The sequence below is a fragment of the Phragmites australis genome, chromosome 5 (assembly GCF_958298935.1).
Source record: "Phragmites australis chromosome 5, lpPhrAust1.1, whole genome shotgun sequence".
Lineage (NCBI taxonomy): Eukaryota > Viridiplantae > Streptophyta > Magnoliopsida > Poales > Poaceae > Phragmites > Phragmites australis.
Genome location: NC_084925.1, coordinates 34,451,536 through 34,457,535, shown reverse-complemented (window position 1 = coordinate 34,457,535; position 6,000 = coordinate 34,451,536).

The following is a 6,000-nucleotide window of genomic DNA, read 5'->3' as shown; positions in this document are numbered from 1 at the left end:
CGTCCTTCTGGAAGACGTCATCGCTAATGATGTTAAACATCTCATCCTTTTGGAAGACAACGTCGGTGATGTATAGCTAGGGATTGTGTATAGCTAGCTAGGTTTATGTGTTCTGAATAATGTGTGATGTGCATATGTGTGATATTCTTAACTATCGTGATATGTAAATGTATGTGTTGAAGTTCTAAATAATGTGTGTTCAATGTTCTGAATAATGTGCCAATGTATGATATATAAATAATGCATATGATGCTGTTTAATTTGTGAATCATGGAGTATGTATGCTATATCATGAGGGCAGCTAGGAAGAAAAATTGCTTATAAGGTGAAAGGGTCACATATACGATTATAAAAAAAAAACTCTGTTTGTGTCACTTTGTACAGACAGATTTCAACAAAAATCGTATGCGACTCTTACTACTCAAAGACGATTTTTTACAAAATCCATCTGTGGCCCTTACTACTCACAGAAGGTTTTACAGAAAACCCGTCTGTATTTATCTATATTACAAACAGAGTTGTAACCGTCTATAACAAAGTTGATATCATAGACACTTTTGCAGAGACGTAACCTATAACCATTTGTGATAGAGTTTAAAATATGTCTGCACGTGAAAAAAATAAGCAACCAATCCGAGCACAAGTTTCAAAAATTTGACTCACATCAATCCGTACACCACCACTCACGTGAGTATGTTGCACATACCAACAACACAATTATCATCATGCTACCACGAGCATTATCATCACATGCACATCTTCTATAACTATGGAACCATGAGTATATCCAATAACATATTATCATCATCACATGCACATCATCACATGAGATGATAATCACATAAAATGTTAAAGCACTTTGCAGTTTTACAAATTTCACAATAACATCAATTATGCTTTTGCCAATTTTTCAGTATATGATCTCACAGTTTCCATGTTGAACACGATGAACTTTATGGAATATCCGTATATATCTTATTTACCTCATGATGGTTATTAAACCTACCGTACAATATAGCAGATTCTTATACGATTACACTCCATCCTTATGGTATACTATATTTCTGATAAATTATTAATTATTAATTATTAAATCAACATATGTGCCCTTCATTCCATTTCCAAAGGCCCTCCCAGCACAAGTCGATCCCCATACCACCTCTCTTCCCCGTCGTAAGTCGCGACGATCACACCACATTCTTCCTCTTCTCTAGAGGGATGCCCCCATGCCACGTGCCACCCTCCTCCTCAGCCGGCGGTGCCACCATCATATCACCACCTCACTCATCGCCACTGTTGGGCTAGCTTGCTCCCCGACCATCCCTAAAGCTCAGTGGTCACCTAACCCTAATCATGCGCTAGACCTCGTCAAAGAAGACACGACCTCACCGAGGAGACGACGAGCCCACTGGAGACGACAATGAAGCTGTCTTGTGCACGAAGTTTGACTGATTTCCCCAAATAAATAATGCCATAGAAGTGTAGCAAATCCGCCATACGAACGGTTGTCGTGCTGCTGCTGCTGCCGTCTTAAAAAAGAATACTCCTACTACTAGCTTGCAAGCCGAAACGCACGAGGCTATTAGCTGCTGCTGAATCGTGACAAACTATACCCAGGCCGCTCAGGACCGCGCATGATCGTCACATCGCACCTACTCAAAGTGATGCTCCACAAATGTGCTTTGTTGGATACATGTTACTTGTCCGTTCACCTATCCTTTTCCAGATATCCAAATGTAGAAAACATGTCGTAATTTAGCCACGTTAAGCACTTGGATATTATTGCTTATACAATCATAGAATCTGAAGTGTAATGGCACAATCTTGGAAAGGACAAGCAATCTAGTCCACGCTGGCAGCATTAATCTCGTCGTTTGCAGTAGCAGTGCAGTGTACAAATCAATAGGATCGCATGATTGATTCGTATTATAGAACTCAATGATGCTGCTTGTACTGCTTGGCAAAAAGAATTGTTGCAGTACTAACTTCAGATAGTTCCAACAAATTGATTTGGGTAGTAGATGAAGTGTGATCGTTGCGCTTAATTGTATTATTTGGACTTCATTGTGTAAGAAAATAAGAAGATGAGTCCAATGAAAAAGAAGATGCCGCAGCCTCGTTGTTTAAACATGATGAAGGTTTGACTTCTGATGATGATTAGTGGGTAATTACCGTATCGGATATTTCAGAGTTTCTCGTAATTCTCGGGTCATATCTCTATCTCTGAGAATGAGATCTCTAAATGAATGAAAATTGTCCGTAGCCACCCAAAATATCTCGTAAGCAGAAAAGTTTATTTCCAAGAATAGAAAGGAAGATTCCGAAGAACGTACGACACACCCTATATATACGGAGCCTAGGGATCCTACGGAGGACAAGTCTCTACAAGCCACAATAAGCCGCTCGACTAGATTAGATCTATCTAGGCAAGCCACACCCCCTGAACAGCCTTAGAGATCAATACAAAACAAATATAACATGACGTTATTATTCTAAGGGAGGTCCGAACCTATCTAAAAATCCATTTGTGTGTTCCTTTGATTCGTCTACTCGAAGAATCTCCCATCTATTATACAAATTCATAAGATCGACAGAGTACCAATCGTCGATAGCTGACGTCGTCCGTGGGGATCATGGTAATATGCATTGAAACACCTACACACGACATTCTGTCGACATCACCCAAGCCTATACCAAGGACTGACTTGTCGGACGAATGGTTCTACGATAACTTCAACCCCTCGACCAACGACGTGGCAACGATCGACCGGTGGACCTCAATGAAGACCTTACTAGCAATGACTCCAGCAACAAGGTAAGTTACTTTATGGATCAGTGCGCCAAGGATTATGACATCGAGTTTAAATCCCTCGGTAACCTAGATGATCGCACAAACAACATTCGTCGCAAGTCGGGATCCTCCCCCGCGGCTTCCGACAACATGCATTGTCGAAGTACCTACCTGGAGATTTCCTCCGATGATAAATTCATGATGGATCTAGACTCCTCCACTGAAGATTAACCCGAGACGTCTTCACCATTGAAGGCAGGAGCCCCGGTCCGTCCACTCATGATGATGATCCTGCAAATTCGTGGGACCCCACTCCAAGTCTCAGGGACTGGAATTATACTCACCTCTCCCACAGGAGGAAGCCTGAAATATGCTTTGCAGATTGACTTTCCAGTCACAAACTATGTAGCCAAATATGAGGGTCTACTCGTCGGTCTCCGAGTAGCTTCTGCCCTTGGTATCTGTTACCTTCTCGTGAAAAGGAATTCACAGTTGGTGGTGGAGCAAGTTAGCAAGGAGTATCAAACCTTGGATAAGACTATGATGAACTACCTCACGGAGGTGAGGAAGCTAGAAAATAAATTCATCGGACTCAAGATCAAATATATCCTAAGGAAGGATAATTGTCTCACCGATAGCCTTGCCCACCTAGCATCCTCATGATCTTCAGGACAAACTGAAATTTTCATAAAGAAACACTCAAAGCCGTCTGTGAAATCGTTAGATAACACAATCAAAGAAGTGGTGGTCTACGGGACCTATAACCAGCTCAGAGGCTCACCAGAGATCGACGCCCTAAAAGGAGTCGCAGAGGAACTCGTGGCTCAGGTCGGAAGCAAAGTTTCATGGATTGATCATATCCACAAGTACCTTTAAAATCGAGTTGTGCTTGAAGATGATGCACTATTTAAGTAGATTTCCTATCGATCTAGGATGTATACCCATGTGGATGGTGTCATCTATCGCAGAGGCATCCATGGAGTGCTCATGAGGTGCCTCCGAAGGGATCGGTGACGTCCTAAGAGGAGGGTGAATTATAACACTTGAAACTATTTTGGCTCTAAAAATAACACAAGATAAACATATATCAATTTCTATCTAAATGTGCTCTAGGTTTATCTAGTGTATCTACTCTACCGATCAAAGCACTTGCAACCTATCTAAGAAGGTAAATTGTAAGAATGTAGATGCAAAAACGTAAATAAGGTAGAGAGAGCAAACTCGGCACAAGGATTTTTTTCCCAAAGTATCGATAGTATGAATGCCACCTCTAATCCAAATTGAAGCTCCACAAAGGATATGCTCCCGGTCAGCACCCAATCACGGCTCTTGAGCCACCAAGTCATAATTACAAGGCCTCCACCTGGATGAGCCACCAAGCCACCAAGGCATGGTGTCACCACTAATCTCTCTTTCAGTTCCTTACCACCGTGATCACTTCAAAATTTGAGCCACCAAGGCAAGGGTCTCCGTGTCCCGCACAATCACCTTATCGCCGCTCCACAGTAAGTCAAATGGTCAACAAGCTTGCCGGTGAGTCACCAAGACTCCAAAGTGCTTGTGTACCACTTGGAATATGGTTGGATCACTTCTTGATTCACTCTCTAGGCAGCAATTACCTAGCAACACTCTCTTGATGCCTATAAGCACTAAATAATATCTAATCTTGTGCTTAATCGCCTTGGATAATCACTTAAAGAACTTTGGTGGCTTGTATGTCTTCTCAGATGTACATGAACTTCTCTGTACTCCAGCAGCACGCCATAGCTTCAAATGACTGAGTGGAGGGGTATTTATAGCCTCAAACCTGCGCACTAGCCGTTAACCTAACGACTCAGAAAAGTTGTTAACACCTGATGATACGGTGAGAACACTAGTACTAACATCGGATCATCCGGTGAGTACACTCTCACAAACTAGTCGTTGGAACCTCACTCAAGCCTCTGTATACTCCATATCCATCACCAGACTATCTGATGAGTTATCCTGAGCCATCTGAGCCTTCTTTCTTGTCTGTGTAAATTGCTCCGGTGTATACATCCGGTGCACATCACTTCATCATCGGACTATCTGGTAAGTTGACTTCAACCAACCAAGCCAATGCAATCCTCTCTGGAAATAATGCTCCGGTATGCACAACTTTCATCACCGGACCATCTATTGCGTTGAACTTCATTTTGCCTCTTTGCACTGTTCATTATCCGATGTGTGCAATATATTGATCATCGGATCATCTGGTACTTTGATCTTCAACTTCAATGGCTGCAACCTTCTCTGGACAAAATACTATGGTGTGTGTCTTCTTTGATCACCGAACCTTCCGGTGAGGTTTTTAGGCCTCTCTCCCCTTTGTTAAATATGCTCTGGTGAGTTCAAAACCCAGAGTACCGGACCATCCGGTGTAACACTTCTAACAATTTTGGCCACATGTCACCCAAGAATTCATCCGGTGACTTATCCTCTTTCTGCCTTGATAAGCAATCAAAGCTCTAGTGAGTTCAATACCCAAAGCACCAGACCATTCGGTGAGGTAAATCTTCCTGTGACTTCTCCAATTCAGTCCAACTTTGTCTCGGCTACGGTGATTTCTTCATGTATTACATCCAAGAGACCTATTAACATATATTGTTGACAAACATGTTAGTCTCATTGACTATGTTGTCATTAATCACCAAAATCACAATTATAGCTTAATGGGGCCATGTTCGCTACAACATCTCTCAGAAGCATAGTAGCGAACTGCTCAAGAAAATCCATGGAGGGGTGTGTGAAACTCGGGCTTCCTTCTGAACCCTAGTTGAAAAGACTTCGAGACAAGGTTTCTGCTGACCTACGATTCTCTATGATGCAAGCAAGATGGTAAAAGGATTCATCAAGTGATAGTTTTATAGCATACACGCCCATCAACCCACTCAATTTCTGCAGACAATCCCCTTGTCGTGGCTTTTCGTGACTTGGGGTTCTAAATATTCTGGGACCCTTTTCCGATAGCGCCTGGAGGCTTCAAGTTCCTCTTCATATCCTTTGGTATCTCTACCAAGAAAGGACTTAAGTGATGATACAATCAACCAAATATCAAAATTCTTCTGGAGCTACTACAACCAAGACGTCCAACAATGGACCCTCTAAACTGGGAACCAAATTATACGACCTATTCAAAGCCAATGTAATAGGGACAAGCTATCCCTAAGATGGAAGGGTCTCTACAC